The sequence below is a fragment of the Crocodylus porosus genome, unplaced genomic scaffold, assembly GCF_001723895.1.
Source record: "Crocodylus porosus isolate Cpor-Errol unplaced genomic scaffold, CroPor_comp1, whole genome shotgun sequence".
Classification (NCBI taxonomy): Eukaryota; Metazoa; Chordata; order Crocodylia; family Crocodylidae; genus Crocodylus; species Crocodylus porosus.
The window spans coordinates 45,808,748-45,829,162 of NW_017728949.1; the positions used below are offsets into that span (position 1 = coordinate 45,808,748).

General features: G+C 40.6%; 1 protein-coding gene across 2 annotated transcripts in view; it reads right to left on the reverse strand.

The window, feature by feature from the left end:
- B3GALT1 (beta-1,3-galactosyltransferase 1) overlaps positions 1-20,415 on the reverse strand; it is a 220,768-nt gene that overhangs the window by 84,651 nt on the left and 115,702 nt on the right. Inside the window, exon 2 of one of the 2 annotated variants that reach the window (XM_019554328.1) lies at positions 17,412-17,516. The exons of the other annotated variant lie outside the window; for it this stretch is intronic. The gene's annotated coding sequence lies outside the window, so the exon portion shown is untranslated. The remainder of the gene's footprint in view (positions 1-17,411; positions 17,517-20,415) is intronic. 2 annotated transcript variants of the gene reach the window in all.

Below are 20,415 nucleotides of genomic sequence, written 5' to 3' on the forward strand. Positions count from 1 at the left end.
TGCCCTCCGGCGTGTCCACTTCACCCCATAGCTTAGTGTCATCTGCAAACTTGGACAGAGTACATTTCACTCCCTCATCCAAGTCGCTGATGAAGACATTAAAGAGTATCGGTCCAAGCACCGAGCCCTGCGGGACCCCACTGCCCACACTCTTCCAGGTCGAAACCGACCCATTCTTATAAAAGGTTTGTGAGCCGCCACCCGGGTGTGATGAGGTAGTGTGTGTGTTTTGGAGGGACTGTCTCACAGGGAGAGACCGATCCTGTGAGGCGCAAGCAGAGGCTGCGGATGGCAGGGACTGTGAGGCGCAAGCAGAGGCTGCGGACGGCGGGTGGAGCGACTCATCTTTTCAATCTCATTTACGGGACTGTTTGGCTTCAATTTTGACTTCGGCTTACTTCGTTCTGGCTTCTCATCTCCGACCTTGGTTTACGGACTTTCTTTTGGACTGGCGTCACGACCCCGTTCCTCGATTCACTATGTTACAGTTTTTTGTTGTTTGTTATCCCGTTCATGAGCTGTTGACCAGCCCTGGGACTAGCTAGTGGGCAGCCGCACCTATCCCTCAGGGGGTAGAAAGCAAGGGCTCGCTAGTGAACCCCGTGGGCCAACAGACCCCTTTGTTGTTCGCTATACTGTAACTGAAGAAATATCTGAGCCTCCGCTTCCCAAGCGTGAGTAAATAAATCATCTTTGTTTAAACTTCTCGTACAGCTCACACTCCACCACTGCTAATCCCACCTGTTCGTATTCCAATTGCCACCCCGGCCCACCGTGACCTCGGGGCCCGATTCACTCGGTGTTCAGTTACCCCGACACTAACATAGAAGCATAAGGCCTGCCACAACAGATCAAGTCTTCTGTTTGTCACATCGTGTCCTGCTTCTGGCAGTGGTTAGTACCTGGGCACCACTCAACAATTAGGAGGAGACTGTTGGAACTGGATATAAAAGTTGCTCCTGTGACTAATAGGCAGGATGGAGAATGCCCGTCATTTGTTATACAATCATTCTCCTATTTGAGGGACTGAATGACTTGTTTCAGTGGAATTATGAAGGTTTTATTAAATAGAACATTCTCCTTTTGACATTCCTTTTCGGGTCATGATACTCTAATTCAATTAATGATCCCACTTAGAGCTGGTCATAAAATCTGATGCAAGCATTCTATTGAAAATCAGCCCTTTTTCTGTCTATAAATGGCCTTTTGTTAACAAATTTATTTGCTCTTCATAATTTGTATACTTCTTTTGAACAATCATCAGCCTATGAAAAGCTTGTGAAGTGTCCAGGATATTCTTTATATCCCATCTGCTACTTGAGTTGGATGTTGGGTATTGTTTCTGTTCCGGCATGAATATTTGTTTCATGAAACAGTCACACTTGAACATGAACGAATGTGACCATTTGTATGTGAACAAACGCATTTGTACAAATACAGTATTTTCATGTAACATTCAACAAACAAATCCTTGCTTTATACAAATGCTGAAGAACAGCAAATAAAAGATGAGTATTTTGTTCAGGTATGTATTTACAGGTTCTTTCTGTGGAATTCTTTCAGGCCTATTCCTGTTCATTATACACAGCAACAATATAAAATAGAGTTGTCTCATACCCCAAATGTACACTACCCCAAATATTCTGAAGTGGTTTTTTTATTCATAGAAGGCTCTTTCTGAATGTAGGAGTCACAGAAAAAGTCCTTTTTAAAGAGGACTCCTATGTTATGGGAAGAAAATGTTTTTTTATTAATTGTCAAGCTAAATAAAATAATTGGATGATATATTAGCCTACAAAGGAACAACATGCCATGTCACCATGTATTTATTTTCACTGTGTTGGAGCATTGGTGCAACAATTATAGTTTTGCACCTTTCTTTCTAGGAATTTTAAAGTTCCATTAAAAAACTTGGAGGAACACTATTGCTCACATAAAAAGCATGAACAATTAACAATCTGTTATCCAACGTACCGTGTGCTTTATGTATATCTTGCTATGCATAACTTAGGTTACATAGAACCAAGCCTTAAAGAGAAAAAGTTAATTAAATATAGTATAACCTAGGCCACTCATGGATCTGCATGGCTCACAATATTTTTAGTCAGTTGAAAAAAGGATGAGCTGCACAGGTAATTACTATATCTTTTACTTCAAAGTGTGCTGCATTTTCACCCAGCTGGATCACAGCAGCAGTCCCAGGAAAATGACTGGAGAAGAACTGCCATTTGAAATAAAAGCCAGAGCAAACAAAGGGGGCAGCTCTATTTCCACACAGCTGTTTGCTATGACCTTACATGATCAGCAGCTGGTTTTGCAAATGCTTATTGAGGACTATGTGATCTAACCCCCACCCCAAATATCCAGGTTTTATTGTATACATAAAGAGTTAAAAATTTAAGCACCTTATACAAATTTTCAAGGCTAAAGGGTCGATAGTTAGTATTTATTATAGTGACTAGAACTTGGCAGTAGTAGAAAGATTTGCTTACATGTTTGCCAATTTTTATAGTGATTGGATTCAGCATTTACTCTGTGGTATCTTATTTTCCTTTTAATGTTTCTTGTGAATAGATTTCTTTGGCATAAACGTTAGAAAATAGTTGTTTTTTCAAGCAAAGCCTTTGTTTCACATGAAAATAAAAATATTTTCTGGCAAAATATTTGTGCCAGAAATGTTCACACTCTATTTGAATAGCTTCAGTCATTTAGTTACCTGAAGTGTATGATATTTGCTGCTATGTAACCAAGAGAAAATTGTAGGTAATAAATTCTCAAAGACAGATAAAGCAAGCAAAAAAAATCAGGGTGGCTGCTGTTATTTTGAATTTTTTTTTCTTATTTTTCATTGATTTCTGATGTCTTTTCACCATCTCTAGTTAAGAAATTGAAAATCCAAAAGACTGCATTACAGGTACCTAAGTTAGGACCTGGATATGAAGGAGCACAATGAACCAATGATGCAGTGGTAGACTATGGTTCAACTCCTTTAAAGTCAGCAACAGTGCTTTTATACCCCAAGTGAAGATCTAGTCCTATGCTTCCCTGATTTGTTGGTACAATTGTCATTGTATCATTCTAGGTTAGTGGTGCTCAACTTTTTGGCCCCATAAGCCAGATGTGCCCATCTGCAGGCTGGATCAGACCCGTCCCACTGTGCAGTCCTGAATTCTGGGATCAGGCCCCAAGGCTCTGTGCCACTTCTGCCTGGCTCTACGTAGCAAGATCAGGTCCTGTGCTGGATCCCTGGGAGACCCATACTCCAGATGACATGGTGCTGGGGTTTGGATCTGGCCCATGGACTAGAGGGTTAAGTTACCATTCTAGGTAACTTACCGTGCTACCCTACATTGCTCCCAAGCATATCTGATTTTATTTCTGCACTAGTAAAAAAGTATTAACCTGCATCATTTTGTACTACTCCAAATACATAGTGACCAGAAAGCATTTCTGTATGATGGTTGTTTCCATCCCCGTGTGAAATAAGCTTTGGTTCATGCAGAATGCCTATATCATAGAAACCATGAAAACTGCTCCTGCTCAGCACGTGTTCAATTGATACTGCAGCTGTGTTGGTGAAATACTGATCATGTATATTTTCACCTCCCTCCCCAGTATGCAGTGTACACAGTTGTGCTGTAGGATTCTCCTTCTGGATACAAAGGTACCTATTTTATTGCATATAAGAGAAACAAGCAAGTTTATTGGGACATGAACAACTCAGTTAAAACAGCAGATATAGCCCCAGAATGACTGCTTTCAAGATGCCGTAACTCAAGAAACAGTGCTGTTGATAATCTTATACATGACTAGAACGGGGTAATAAAAGACTGACATGTTAAGATAATTCTTTTAATCTGCTTGCTCATGTTTGAGCTAAATGTAGAACTTTTTCAAAGCCATTTATAAGAGGCACATACATTAACCTTGTTATTCTTTAATAGCATTTACCTGTGTACTCCTATACAACACTTTGAAAATTTACCCTATAAGGGCATTTTTACATGTGCTCTGGGAGGCATGGGGGGCATTTTAATTAGTGTGCCGAGCTAATTGAAAGCACCTGATCGTCACATGTATTAGCATCTCCATGCTGAAAAAATGGCGGTGGGGCGCTTTGAACTAAGGCTTGTTTGAGCTTTAGTTCAAAGTGCCTTGCTGCCATTTTTCAGCCTGGGGATGCTGATACACATGACGCTAGAGTCTGCTGGAGCACATTAATTTCTGTCCAGCCAACTCAATTAATTGAGCCTGCTCCAAAGCGCTGGATTTCTAGTATGTTCAAGCAGGCTCCCTGCATATGTATAGGAGCCCTAGGGCTGTGGCCCATCCGCCTTATTTTGTAAATTGATTTCCAAGATAATCCACAGTACATGCAAGAATGCCCTTGCATATAAAATAGCTTTCTTCATGCCTACATGGGGCTAAGCCTGGGAGGCTGTCTTCAGTAAAGCCTCCCTAACTGGTTCAACATTCTTGTTTTAACAAACTGCAGTAAAAGAACCTAACATTATTTGAGGGGGGAAAAACCCAACATTCATTCGTATAAACTCAAAAGTGAGTGGACATACAGATAAATCATAGTACAAAATACTATGCCAGATAAATGTTAACTGAATCAGAAGAGTCCCAAGACTGTCAAAGCATCTTATGGAAGCCAGGAACAGATTTCTTAGTTAATGATGCCATGGGTGCTTCTCTTTCCTGGGCTCTTCAGAAACTTGTTGTTTATAAAGAAGGCACATCAGCTTTCACTGTTTAAAGACAAAGGTTAGTGCTGACATAGCTGGTACAATTTCAGTGTATCCTAGCAAGGTTGGAGTTGGCCCCAATGTGTGTGTGTGTGTTTGGTTTTTTTGTACTTGAATAAATTAGTTCAGCAACTGTGTATTGATGACTTTTTAACCTATGAGCAGCAGTAAATAGTGGAGAGGGGAATGGGGGTGAGGGGGCAGGAAAGAAAGTTAGGCTCCTTAATCTTTGTCTGTAGGGGTTTTTTTAGTGAAATATTTAGAGGCCTCCTTCCATTCAGGAACTGAAGGATCTTATATTTTTCATTTCATGTCTGAAGGCAGTTTAAAAGTTGAGATACGGTTTAATTTATATTTAAGCGCAACTTCTTCTTTGGAATATACATTACGTCTTATCCACTGAAAGCACTATGTCATGACAGACAAGCGGGAAAGACTGAAGTATGTAAGATAAGGCTTCCAGTTTATAGACTGTCAGAAGAAATGATAGCATCAGTTTTAAAAATAAAAATACTAAAAGAGAACTACAAAGGTTTACACATGTAAACTTTGGTAAAAGATTTGTTTCTATAGAAGAAGAAAATTTTGCCTTGGTTATCCTATCACAGTTTCATAGTTGGTAGGGTCAGAAGGGACCTGAGCAAATCATCAATTCCAACCCCCTGCCACGGCAGGAAAGAATGCTGGGATCAAACGACCCCGGATAGGTGATTATCTAGCCTCCTTTTGAAGACCCCCAGGATAGGAGCGAGCACCACTTTCCTTGGAAGTTGGTTTCAGCTCCTAGCTGCCCTGACTGTGAAGTAGTGCCTCCTGATATCTAGCCTGAATGTACTCTCAGTTAATTTATGGCCGTTATTCCTCATTACTCCCAGTAGTGCTTGGGGGAACAGGGACTCTCCTGGTCCCCTTTGGCCAGTTTGTAGATGGCCACCAGATCCCCTCTCAGCCTTCTCTTGTGGAGGCTGAACAGGTTCAGGTCCCGTAGCCTTCGCTTGTAGGGCCTGCCTTGCTGCCCTGATCATGTGGGTGGCCCTCCTCTGGACCCTCTCAATGCTGCCCACATCCCCCCTGAAGTGCAGCGCCCAGAACTGCAGCCTGACTAAGGTCACACAGAGGGGGAGGATCACCTCCTTGGACCTGCTCGTGTTGCATCTGTGGATGCATGACAAGGTGCAGTTAGCTTTCCTGACCGCGCCCCCACATTGGCAGCCCATGTTCATTTTGGAATAAATAATGACAAAAATCAGCTAAGCTATCATTTTACTCTTAATTTAGCTAAACTGGGCATATTCCTAAATTGTGCATACAAAAAAAATGTCCATACAGAAACTAAATATTGTCTACATTTCACACAATCTCTTTGTTTCTTTCCTTTTCCAAGAAAATTATATTAGTAAATCCTGCTCTTCAAATGTAAAATTTGTCAGCCATAATGTTGGTAATGTATAGTACAAGAGAATTTGAATCTGTAAATCGAGTGTCATTAATGTGAGGAAAAGCGTTGTGCTACTTCAAAAAATGGGCTGTTTAAAGAAAAAATGTTTTCAGGTCCCAAATTTTTTAGTATGAAATATTAGAATTTAGTTGAGGTGGGAACTCAAATTCATTTTTATCAGGGAAATGTCTGTTGGCTAACAACATTGGTTAAAATTCTTTTTTTCCCCATATACCCTGCCATATCTGTCACAAGGGCACCATAATCATTATCTAGATGCTTGTAGATTACTTAAACTTATGGCCTGTGGTCCAAACCTGGCCTGCAGAGCAGTGTTTCCTGGCCAATAGGGTTCTGAAAAGGGCTGGGAATTCAGGGGTGGGATGAGCAGAAGTGGGGCCTGCTGCTGAAATCTGTGGTATGGAACCTTTTTGGGGGTGTGTTGGCAGTGGGAGGCAAGTAATAGATGCATTAACCCCCTCATGGCTGCCACAGCTGCTTGTCCTGCCACTGCACCCAGATCCAGCCTGCTAGGAACCCTATGGTCCAAAAACAACCTAGGGAGGCCAGGTGAGTTTGACACCCCTGCTGTAAGCTGGTTTTTAGTCCTGTTTGCAACCTCATTCATTTCAGTAGGGGTCTGTGCAGACCTCAGGGTTATGGTTTTGGGCATAAGTTTTAGGAGCAGGGTTACTGGAACTACTTCAGTGATTTTAACTAGGGTGCCTTGAGATCCTTTCAGGGGTGTTGATGGGTGCTCCACAATGTTAGTGCTGTTAGGTTTGCAAACATGATTCACAAGATAAACCTAGAGATTTTAAATATAAATCCATAGTTCTGGTTCTTTTCCGTTCTTTGCAAAAGAAACACCGTTCTGTTGTTTTCCTCTAGTCAAACACGTGTCAATTTACATCTTCACTGACTGGCTTTCTTGCATGCATACCAGCCTCTGGCTTCTTTTACCATTCATTCCATTCAGGAATGGAATCAGACTTACTGCAGATGCTTCATCAGCCTGATGAAAGGGATTTGTACCTGAAAGTTTGCAAATGAGAATTTTTTCAATTATGTTAGTTGGTCTAATAAAAGATATCAGCTTGACCCAAAGAACCTTGTTGGCCTATGTCCTTAGACCAATATGACTACAACCTATACCCCTGAAAGCTAAAAGCTGGCATTTTCTGAGGGGTGCCTCAAGTCTAAATTGGTTTAGAACCACTGTGCTACATTTTAAACCTTGTTTTCTTTTACAGCAAACTTTTCTCTTCTTTCTTGGACCTGGCTGCTGACCTTAAGTGATCAGTGATTTTCAAGACAGTTGACCTGAGAGGGAAGGTAGGAAATTAATATTTTTACATTACATAATGGTAGTGTGATTGGATTCAATTAAATATATTCCAGTTATCATCCCTAATTTAATTCTTGGCTGTGATTTAGTATTACTCTTCCAAAAGATTCTTAATGTGACTTTAGGCTAACAAATCTAGATATCGTAGATTAGTTTATCTATTATCAGCTTGTGTAGCTTACCTGGATAAAATAAAAAAACCCCTTATATAGTAGGTTAATCAGCCTGTCATTAGTTACATAGGTTCTATTTGGAACAAAATTGGGCACAACATGTGAATGAAATGTGAACCTTCCCATGATCTCAGCTTTCATCTACTTCCCAGTGAAACACTTTACTTAGCTAAGAAGTGAATTATGTTACTTGATATTAAATTTAGGTCACATTGGTGACTATCTTATGGCTGGAAATTCTACAGCTCACTTCTTACTGACAGTTGACATATGAGATAATAATGTGTGGTCAAAAATATATATATTGATCAGGTCTTGAAAGTTTTGCAATCATATGAGCAAAGTAGAATTCAGAACCTCATGATAAGACAATTTCCCAGGTGATAACTAGCTGTCTTGGCAACATATCGCAGTTATGTACCTTAGCAGCAAGTGAAAAAATTATGATGGTGAGGAATACTATTGGATTTCAACCCATAAAGTATTCTTTTTAAAGAACAGATCCTTTAATATTTGTGAATTTTCTACTAGATTGAACCAGGTGATAAGGGAAGGGGGGACTTATTAGGCACTACAAGATATAATATCATGGTTTGCTTGTATACTGGTATCTACCATTGTAAAGGTGACAATGGTAGATATCACTGATATCTGACGGCTTTCAAGGCAAAAACTTTTGAGGTTTCATTGGAAGAGTAAAAAGTGCTTGTGGAATAAGTGTCCTGGGTTAGTTCATACAGTACCTCTTGCTGTGCCATATCTACACGGGATATTCTGTGCTGTCATGAGGAGAGTTGCCATTTGGTCTATGATTATGTAGATCCAGTGGCTACAAATGCCATTTCTTATGTAGAGGTGTGAAGGCCTTGTAGCCTCTATACCTGTAGAGGTCAGAACAAAGAGGCTGTCGATTCAATGTATGCTATCTATGGATGATGAATATGTTTCACCTGCCCCAATAGTTCTTGGAGATGTGAGGGGCAAATGTTATTTATGATTAATTAATGGGGTGAGTACTTTTGTGATACAGTGATACCAGCTAAAATCTATATATTTCTGGAGTGTTCAATATTAGTTTCTCTCTTTAAAATACATATTCTTTGGGTATTTTGGTGATGTTCAGTCTTCATGTCTGTCATTAATTTATACTTATCTCATTTATACTTGTATTTAAATTAAGAAAAGTTCTTTCAGGAGAAATGACTACTAGTAAGTGTTCTCCAGTTTACAAGTGTCTCATGTAAATACATTATTTATGTTGTACTGAGTTCTTCAAGTAACTTTGCATAAAGCTTGGACTTATGTCTTTAATGTACTTATTATAGGAAAGTCCTTTGAGATACTGGGATTGATATTTCAGCCATGACATTTATCGTAAACCAAGATGACAGTTAACACTACTTGAATAAATTAAAGAACTGAAAGTATTTTTTCGGTATGGTTTTAACAGATCTGATTAAGTACATATCTCTGATGTGGTGAAGTAGTCCTAATAACACATTAATGTGATCCTGCAAACACTCATTCAATAAGAATCAATAAATGTTATGTACACTCCCCTGTTTTACACTGATGCAATATTACCTTGAGGTGAGCGAGAATTTTATCTGACTTTAGGTTACAGGATGGTGCCTTGTTGATCAATGTATTCAGTATAATAGGTTTTTATCCTTGCTTTGTGGAGGTGAAAAAGCAATACCATGAGGCATTTTGTTATGACCTAATTCAAACAAATATCATTTTATGATGAGTTTTACCACTTTCCAGGGGCAGATTTGGGGAGGATTGCAGTGTTGTCCATGTCCTGCTGCCACTGCTTCCAGCTGAACCTGTGCTCCTGTCCTGCTCTAGTCATAGGTAGGGACCTACTGAAATTGAGGAGGCAGGTGGCTGATTTTGCAGGCTGATCAAAGGGCTGCCCGACACTTTTGCAGGATCATTGTGGTAGGTCACCCCATGCCTGGTGGCCCCACCCCTTGCTGCTGATTGGTTGAGAGGGCTGCCCATCATGTGACCCCACTCCTCACCACGGATTGGCAGACAGGCAGGGCTGTGCAATGGGCAGCCCTCAGCCAATCAGTGGCTGCCATCTTGGCTGCTCCCCTTTGGGCTGAGCCATGAGGATCGTTAGCTCCCACTGGGTAGCCAGGATTTTATCATTAGTAACGGTGTTTTTTGGGGTTTTTTTGTGTGGATTTCATGGACAATGCCTGATTTTTCTCAATTTCCATGAAATCACTAACGGAGTAGGTCCCTAGTCATAGGTTGTAGCTATGCAGAGTACCAAGCTTGGCAGTAGACAGCAGCACTGGGATGCAGATTCATCCTTCCAGTGCCTAGTTCCTGTCTGCCTCTCCCCTGCAAGTGTCCCTGGCTGACAAGAGTAGGTGCTGGAAGGAGGAAACCGCATACTCCTGCTACTATATTTTTGGCCCCGTGTACAGGAAATGACTGTGGGAAGGTGAGCTTGGCTGAGGAGAGTGGTGGTTGTCCCAGCTCCCCAGCAGTCTTTAGGCTCCAGTTATGCCTCTATCCCTCCCATTGTTTGAGGGCCAGTGTGCTGCACCTTTCTTCAGTAAATTCTGGATCTACCCATGCCACTCCTATATTCCCAAATAATTTATGTCTTTTGGGAAAGAATTAAATTAAAAGCCATAAAAAAAGAGGGGGAGAGAGCATGCTTCTGCAACCTCTCACCTTGTTGGTAACAGAAATATGTATCGGAAACCTAAGAAAGAATAATTGCTGTTTACAGAACTGGTTATATCTTCCCACAAAAGTTAGGCTAATTGAACAAGCTAGAACATGGATGGACATAGGAAAAGTGGTCTGAAAGATTAATGCATTTCAAGGCCAGAAAAAACCGTTGTGATCACCTTGTCAAACCTTCCATTTAATCATTTTGCCATTGCCAGCTTTATTTGTAAACTCTCTCTTCTGTTACACTGTACAAAAGTTGCCAGATTGGTAAAGTCATGACTGCATTTGATTTTCTGTAAACAATTAAAGAAAACGCAAACAGATGCACAGAAACAAAAAAAGATGTACGTTGCTATGTTAATTGCTGATCAGAATAAAATGGATATATTGAATATTTCAAAGGAAGGACAAAAGTTGGCAGGCAGCAGATGAGAGGAATAGAAAGCGGGCAGTTTGGTTTAGCGCAACATTCTGATAATACCAACACTTAGCAATTGCCTGGCACTGAAGAGTCCACATCCATGGTATACGGTGGTCTCAACATATTTGTAAACTTGCTGAGGCTTGCCTTTTGCTTATCATTTTTTGGGGGTATTTTCTGTCTGTCAACACCTTCCACACACTTTTTTTTTTTAATTTTTAGTTTTTATTTAAAATGCAGAGTGAGTGAAAAAATACCTCTTACTTGGCAAATCTCTTCTTCAGAGTCATGTCTACTAACTGATCAATAGTTTCTAGATATTGTTTCCCTGTTGTTAGCAGTTAGCTCTTCAGAGCTATGGGAGAGAGAGAGAGATGAATTCTAATCTGGCCACAAAGTACATCATAATTAGAATGACAGTTTTTCTGTCCTACAGGGTATTCTGTACTTCAGAAAGAGTGTGAGAATCAAAGACCTAGTGCCATCCTCCAGAGTTCACTTGGCATGAGTGCAAACATATTTCTACAGTATGGAGAAATGTGGACTGTGTGACCATACCGTTGTGCCTTGGAAGTGAGATCTGGAGAGTGGGTGGGTGGGTGAGTAGGATGACCCAGAGAGATCAAGAATAATACTCAAGTACACTCCAATTAATACAAACAATATCCTAAACTGTAACTTGGTATAGTTTCACTGGAGTTCCTGGAACTATATTACTCTATGTGAACCCTTGGTTGGAAAAACTGGTTTTTCCATGATTTGTATAGCTGCAATTTGGCTATGCTGGGGGTCTTTTTATAGGTCAAGGATGCCTCATGATCAGCAATTATACTCAAGGCCTTTTAAAGCATTATCATTATTTTCATTTTGCTATAATATGTTATATGGGGGAGGAGACAGGGAAGGGAAGAACACTGTCACCTAACAGAGTGAGTAGCAGATTGGGACAGTTATCCATGAGTAGCTAAATGGTGTGATTTGGCCATCCATAAAGCAAATATAGTCCCAGTTGTCAAGCTGTGCATTCATTCTTACAAGGAGATGAAAATGAGGGAGCTGCAGTTGCAACTGTCTAAAGGCATTTCTTTACTTTCTGTGAACTGCTGGGCTGCCATGTCCTATTTGGTGTACTTTTCCTTCCTTTAGACTGATCCAATTTGTTTTATCCTCAATTTAGTCTAAATTAAAATGCCACTGCCATCATTAGCCTGCAACTGAGAGTCAAAACTAACAGCATGTCATTTATTTCAAATTAAAGTAAATATTATTTTGGGTAATGTCCATCTGGTCTGAAATAGAGATCCAAAAGCACAGAATAGCACCAATCTAGTCATCTGGCAGAGCTGCCTACAGAAGTTATTGAGTGCCCCCTGGGACTGTGCCCACAAGTCTTTTGTTTTGCTTTCAAGGCAGCAGGCAATAGTTGAATGTGGCTAGGAAGCTTGTACATTTGAACTGCACATCAGATCCTGAATGCTGCTTTTGCTGCAACAGTGAGTGGGCCGCTTTAGTTATTTTCATTACAGAAAATCTACATGCTAGCACTGGTGCACAATAGGACAAACAGAATAGTGCTTTTATGAAGTGAAAATGAAAATACTCTTAGAGGCGGGAGGGCTGGTATCAAAAAACTTAATTTAAATATGTACACATGCTGCCTCCAACTATGGATTGATAGTATTTGGAATTGCCTCTTCCCCTGCCCCCCCACCCTTTCCCCTCTGCCCCAACAGCACTTCGGTGAAATACCACATCCAGTTGTTGGCTTGTATATGGACAAAGTAAGCCTTTTTTTCATTGCTGGGCCTTGTGAGTTGTATATTGGGTGTTGCTGCTTGGTGAATCTAGCATCAGCATATTCAAGGGCCATTGCAATCACAGCTTGGTTTCTAGTGCACTTGTGATTCTAAAATATCCAGAGGTGCAATCACCTACCCTGGAAATCAGCAAGGTGACTGTCTAGTCTCCTCTTGAAGGAGTCACCTGACCCCCCAGTTATCTTTCCTACTTGGTGCGGGGGGTTGGACCCAATGGTATTCTTTCTGGCCTTACAATCTATGATTCTGTGTTTTTACACATAAGGAAGGTATATAAAAGCATAAACTTGGTTTGGCTCTACTGCTCTGCCAAGAGTTCTCTTTCCCTTTTGAGAAAATGTAACTATTTTTGCTCTACCCCCTTAGACACCATTCCCCAGTAATTGAAAGCTCAGAGGTACTGCCCCACATATCACTTAACCTACATCTAGCTTCCCTATTGTCCTTATAGGGTCAATATAAAATCGGGCCTTTTTTTCTTTTCAAGGAGTACTTCTATTGGTCCTCAGGCAATGGGATTGTTCTATACCTGACCACAGAATTGTCAGCTGAGAGGGAACGGTTAAGCTTTTTCAGTAGTTTTGTACCAGTGGGCTGGGCACATTAGCCTGAAATATTACCTCTGATGCTGCTCTTTAAATTTAATCATCATTAGGTTTCAGAATCAGCACCCCCTGTACTCTTGGATCACTTTTTACTTCTACATTTATTTTCAGAGCCAAGTTAAATGAAAGCTTAAATTGGATTATTAATTCCTGGAAACAAACTGATTTACATAACTATGGAATCAAATGCATACAGTTCTGATCATAAGTCATGAGCAAGCACAGGATGCAGCAACAACGGCCTCATTGTTGCCCTCATCCCTCACCTTCATAATTGCAAAGCTGCATTTATTTGTTGGTTCAATTTGTGCAACTTCACTGAATTTTTGTGAACTGGAAAGAGGGTCCTGTTGCACATTAATTTTAGTTGGCTCCTGGAGCTCTTAACTCCTGGATTGTCCACACATTAACACCTGAAACCAGTTTTAAACACACTTAAGGCAGCTTAAAGTTGTAGCATCCCAGGGAAGGTTTCTCTGATCCCTGTTACCCAGCTTGTGTTTTATTCATTCACAGCCACTCCCCACAGATGTGCTGCACAAGTTGCAGCCCTCCAGTATGCCAGGATGCAGTGTCCTCTCCCCCATCCTCCTGTTTGGCATGGACAAATTTTCCACCCCCTGACCTCTACTGCCCCCAGGGTGGTTTTGGCATCAAGCCAACACCCTCTTCTCCTCCTGGGGATGTGATCTTCTCAACTTTAGGGGTGCAACCCTGTGCACAGCCTGAAGAGCACATGCCAGCTAGCCAAAAGTGGGGTCTAGGATGGATGTGGGGGGAGGTAGGGGACTGGATGGAGGTCTCCCTGAGTTGGGGCCTCCTTCCCAGGGCAGGGGCAGTAGTTGCCCTGAAAAGACTTTCCCTCTGCTCTCAGCCCCCCTGGGAAGCATGACCAGCACCTTCTACACCCCAGTCCTAGATTTCAGTTCATTAAAACATGACACCATCTTTAATTTACTTCATCTGTGTTTCCTATTAAATTCCCTTTTTTCCCCCCACTTTTTATTTTATCCCTCAGTGGCTAACTTTTTTCATTTCACCAACCCTTCCTCCACCCCCATTTTCCTTTCCACTTTCCATTTAAATTACCCACCCCCATCACATTAACTCACCAACTCACAGCTTCATGTCCTCCCCCCCCCAACTATTTCTCACCCCTACACCTACAGCAGGGATAGAAGCCTGTCATGGATCACTAGCTCGCTAGTGGCAACTCACAGCTGCCACTCCTAGTCTAGCCTCTGCTTGCCAGCCTTCTTGTGGCAAGTCACAGCTGTGCATGTGGGGGGGGACAGTCAGAGAAGGTTTTTGGCTTGAAGGTGTGACTGCTCCAAACTTAAGCTAGCACTGACACTAATCAACATTTGAGCTCTCAAAGTGCAACATGCAGCAAGGCCCTAATAAACTAGAGGAAGAAGGCATGAAAGGCAAAATCCTGCTCTTGAAAGACTTGATAGAAGCTTAATCACTTTTCACAAAGGGCATGTCCAGATGAGCGTGGCTGCGTGGTACCGCAAACACATCTGCAGCACCACATACCGCCCACTGAGGTGCTGTCTGCATTGCAAGGACACACTGCCCATGTGTGTACTACTTCATTTTTTTTCCCCCATAGATTTTTTTGGGCCTTGGACATTCAGGGGTGAAAAAAAAAACCTGTGGGGGGGGAAAAAAAAAACAAAAAACCAGTGCACAGATGGGCAGCATGTGCAACTGAAAACCAGAGCCAGGCCGCCTGGAGCCATACTGTAGCTGCCAGCCAGGCTCCTCCTGGCAGGATTGCTGCAGCCCTGGGAGGTCACCAGGACCCCAGGCAAGGCTGTTGGGGCCAGCACGGTGCTGGTCTTAGCCTCCCCTACCGCACCTGAGGTAACTTATGACATGCCAAAGCACACATGGCATGGGTATTCCCTGGGTACAAGTAGCAGTGGTGCGAAGTGCACTGCTACTACTTGTCCCCAGGGAACCAAACATCCACACTCATCTGGACATGCTGAAAAAGAGTAGGGCTGGGCCTCTAATGGGTTGGCTTAACCTAATTGGCTACCTCTGAACCACCCATGTCAAATATACATGCCTTTTTTAGGTAGTCACCATATCTAGCCAAGTTAGTCCATTAAGATAGGGTCCTTCCTCCTCCAACCTCTCCTCCCCACCCAAAAAATGTATGGTTTGCTTTCAACCTATTCTGAAAATAGAGTGGTAGTAGTTCACAAATGGCAAAAAAAAGTTATTTTTCTCAGAAATGCATATTCCTGTGTAAAAACTTGGCTAGAAGATGTATGCAAATGGTGAATAAAGCTGTTGTGAATGGTTTCTTAACACTCAGTTCTTTAAGTCTTTACATTTCTTTTACATGGTTAATACCAGCCATTCTCCTTTTTAAGTACTTTAAACTCTTGTCATAAAATGAGAAATGGTTTGTGTATTTAAATATATACATAAAGGGTAAAATAACTGTTATCCTCATTTTTTTAAATAGTCTCCATCATAAGAATTAATCTTTAACATGAGAATTCCACTACATGCCAACATATTATTGAATCATAGAATCATAGAAGTAGGGTTGGAAGGGACCTTGTAGGTCTTCAAGTCCGACCCCTGCCTGGGCAGGAGAAAAAAAAACTGGGCTCAAATGACCCCAGCTAGGTAGGCTGGGATCATTTGAATGCTGGTTCCATTTTTTTATTTTGGAAAAATGTTTTAATCTCCAACTTGCATTTGTATTGTATATATATATTTTTAAAAATTGCCACATAAAATCTTCTTCTATGTTAAAGATAGATAATTTACTGCTGGCCAAAAATATATATAACAGTGCATTGCTGTAATTAAATTAAATTAAATTATGTGTACAGGCAGAAATAACATGCCCTAGAATTCCTAACACTACCATTATGTAGCCCTAGCTGCAAAGTTAAGTAACTTAATAACCTATATTTTCAAACTGATGATACTTTGGCCCTAAATTCAGTTATGATTCTATTTGTTCTAGGCCAGTCAGAAATCCAATCATACTTGGGAATTAGCCATGTGCTCCTCACATAATGCTGCATTAAATACATGAAACAAAGCACTGGCAAAGTTGAATGAATTCAAAAGGAAAGAGATTGATATTAAACATTTAGTTGAAATTCTTTTTTAATAGAATTTGATACTTACTTTAAACCAAGTTTAAAAAGGTCATACTTTTTAAAGATCTTTCTATACATCACGCCATTCAGAATGTCCCGAAGAATTATTTTTACCTCAAATAATGTCATAGAAATCATAGAAAAATAGGGCTGGAAAGGACTTCCAGAGGTTATCAAATCCAACTTAGGTATGTGAAAGATTAAACAATTAATTGATTAAACCAGTAAGTGCAGTGATAACCAGTTAGCTTACCGGTTATACTTCAGCTTGAGGCTAGCACAGTCTGGCAGGGAAGGGAAACTATGCAAGGCCCCAGCAAGACTGGGGGGGGGAATAGGAGAGGAGTGGCCTAAGAGGAAAACATTGGGTACCTAATGACTCCCCAATTAAGCAATTAGCTGGTTGTTCACAGGTGCTTCCCCCCTCCCAGTGCAGGGCTTCACCTGAGCTGTGTTGCTTGGCTGGGCTTGCCTCCTTTTTCTCCCCAGTCAAAGGCTCCAGAAGCTGAGAGTGGCTCCCAGCAGCAGCTCTGTCTGAGTTGCTGTGTTTATTGGTTAATTGTTTAACTGATATAATTAGACAATGTTAACCAAATAGTTTTTAAAACAGTATTTACATCCCTAGTCCAACTACTGCCGAAGGTGGGTCATCCCCATCCAAGCCATCCAATACAATCCATAACCTAGACTCTTTGTGAGATTACAGTCAGCCCTGTCCAGTAAGGTTTTCATGTTTGTCTTTTGTTGTTATGTGTTTTTGTTATTCTTAAGCACTTTAAATTTAAACATGATTATCAAGCTGAGAAGCACATTAAATTGTTTTTGTAAATGCAAAATGTAGAGGCAAAGCAAGATCACAGCAGAGATGCCACTAAACATAGAGAAGAAAAAAAAAGTTTCTCTTGCCCCCAGACTTTAAAGAAAGATTTGCTATTTGATAAATATGGAATTGCAAATCTGATGTGTTACGTAATAATTGCAAAGATCTGAAAACTGGCAAAGGCATCAGTTCTATGGTACTTACCATATTAAAAACAGCACTGAGTAGAATATGTGGAAGGTCCCCAAACTGTAATCAATAACTGATTAAAATGATGATCTTTAATGGTATTAGTTTGAAGTGCATAATCTGAAATTAGAGGACATTTATTGATGATTATAATATCCTCTTAAAAGAAAGATTGCTTATACATGCTAACAAGAAAATCAATGTTTGTTGCCTATCACAATAAAAGGACAATGATTTATTCTCAAAAATTCTCTTCAGTTGGGTACCTACGTAACCCATACTGTGCTGCAATAGCAGTGTAGATTCCATTTCATGGAGCTAGATTTCTGGATACCAAGTGAAAGAAGCAGGTGGGAACAACAGGACAGATGGGTACAAAGCAAAAAAGAAAGAGAGAGGAAAAGTCACAATAACCATATTCAATACTTGTGTAACTAGCATGAACCAATTTACTTACAGTTGGACAAAATCAAACTACAAGGCCATGTATTACAGGTCAGAGAACATTTTATCTTAAAATTATGATATAGTTGGATTATTATATTGTTATATATTTTAGTGCTTATAAATGTTCTCAGATGGGTATCAATGGAGAACAAAATCCTCTACTGGTATGATCTCACTTCTGTCCTTGCCCCTTTATATAGGTAAAATTGCTGGAGTGAAATGAGGTGGCCCTCATAGTCCCCATATGTCACTTGCCATAATTTTCTTCCTACAGCCATCACAGAACATAGCTTTAAAGCTGTCCTCTTAAGATTCCTTCACAAGTCATAATGCAAGAGGTTTGTTGTGGCAGGGCTGATAGTGGAAAAGGCTGTGTAATTTTTCTGAGCCATCTACGCTAGGCAATTTCCATAGAGGAGGGTGGAGGGCTCTCTATACCTTTCTTGGAAAAAGCTTTGAATTAGGAGGCTGCAAAGGGAAGCATAGAACAGAATAGAATCCCAATGTATGTGGCTATAGATTATATACATAGTATGGCACAGGCAACAGTTGTTTGATTCCCTTGCTGCTCTGATAATGTCCTTAAGCCTGATTTGGCTTGGTTTAATTATTCCAGGGATTAAAAAGGGAGTTGTGATTCCTTAAAAGTGGATTAGGATCTGGATTTATGCATCTTAAAGGACCACATGTATTGCAGAATCCAAGCACAATAGGAACTAATGCAGACTGGTATATAATTATGTGCAGAAAGAAAATAGTGCTTACAAAGTATTATCACTTTTACGTTATCCGGTAAGGGCATACAGCTAGTGAAGGGCAGGATTACCTGATTTAGTGAAGTCTTAATTCTATCAATTCAATTCCAAATCAGTTCACCACAGCCACAAGTAGGTACATTTCTTTAGGGGTAAAAGCATGCCTCTTCTTAATTTAGAAGAAGCTGGTTCAGTCTGTTGCGTGCTTGTAAATTCTATACCGTCAGAACACATCCTGAAGTTGTGGCAACTGCCATGTTATTAAACACAGAACAGTGCTCTGTGTAGACAGAGGTTGAATGGTTTAACATTGTCACTTATTTGCAGTTTACCCTTACTAAACAGTATGATGTACCAACCCTGACTATACCATGTTAATCATCATGACTTCAAGGTTGCTTTACAGCGCAGTGTAAACTTTTTCATTATGAGTAAGTCCTTCTGAGACTTCCCTTCCGTCTGAAGTAACTGGCTTCCCCGATGTCCTTTAGCTGGGTTTAGGGTATTTTTAGGGGACCTTTTTGGGAGAAAGAGGCTACTAACGGGGTGTGAAACCCAAAAAAATTGGATTAGCAATTCATAATGGGGGTGAGAGAGCAAGCAGGGAAAAATCTTTTTTTCAGCTTTTATGCTGGAATGCACTGTCCCATGTTGCCTTCAGGAACAAAACAGTAAACTAAGACCTGTTTCTAGGACTAGATTTTTTAACTGGTTGTACTATTGAGTTTCCAGTGTGAGGTAATATGGATTATCACTTTGCCTGTTCGTTCACCTACATTTTTGGATGAAGAGGTTGCCATATCTCGGATACCAGAATGCCAATCTTTCACACTGGGGATTTTTATAGAGCATTTTATCACTGTGATATTTTATTTAACCCATCTAAACCTTAGCCTTTTTCCTTTCCACGTATGGAATAAAAAGACATAAAATTTTAAGTTGCTCCTATAAAAAGACATGTTATCCAAATTCCTTAAAAACCCATTGCAGACATTTTAAGATCTTAACCACTGTCTAAAGAGTCATGAAGCCTTTCCAATTTTTGTAGCTTAAAGATGGAGGAAAGGAATTATAACGTAATCTTTTTTTCAAACATAGAATTACTTTGGAAATGAAAGCTGGACTAGAAAATACTAGTGCAATTCCTTAAATAGAGACAGACAAAAATCCCAACCCTAGCATACAGTCTTAAATCCTATAGAAGTAATGGACACTAATGAGCGTCTCTTCCTAAAGTAACCTCAATGTAATGGTTTTAACAGGGAAACTGGGCAGAATATAGTATCAGAAGCATCACACATGAATGGCTTTTCAAACCATAACACCAATTCTTTTGTTCTCTAGAGGCTAGTCTGTAGCCCTTGTGTGCTGGAAGGGGTTAAGCAAAGGGCCAGGTAGCAGTGGCAGCTATGGGAGGAATTCCAGTCGATTGAGATGAGCATTCCTTTCCAAGGATGGCAAATACACGTGTGTGTGGCAGCTATATTATTGTAGTATGCATTGCTTCTGTCTCTGTGCTGCTGTGGCCCTGGCTTCTTTCCAGAAAATTAGACATTTAAGAGGGCACTGGAAGGGAGCAGATACTGTGCTTCTCAGCCACTGTTGTGGCCCTAGAGCAGGGGTGCCAGGGGGAGGCTTAGGGCAAGACTGTGGCTTGACACAATATCTTACTTTATGTCATTCTGAAGAAAGAGGCAAAGTCAGAACTCATCTCAATGTCTTATTCATGCACTGCTTTTTAAAGCCTCTAGATTAGAGGTTGACTTCTTTCTCTCTTTCCTCTCTCTGGCATTTTTTTTTTTTTTTTTTTTTTTTTT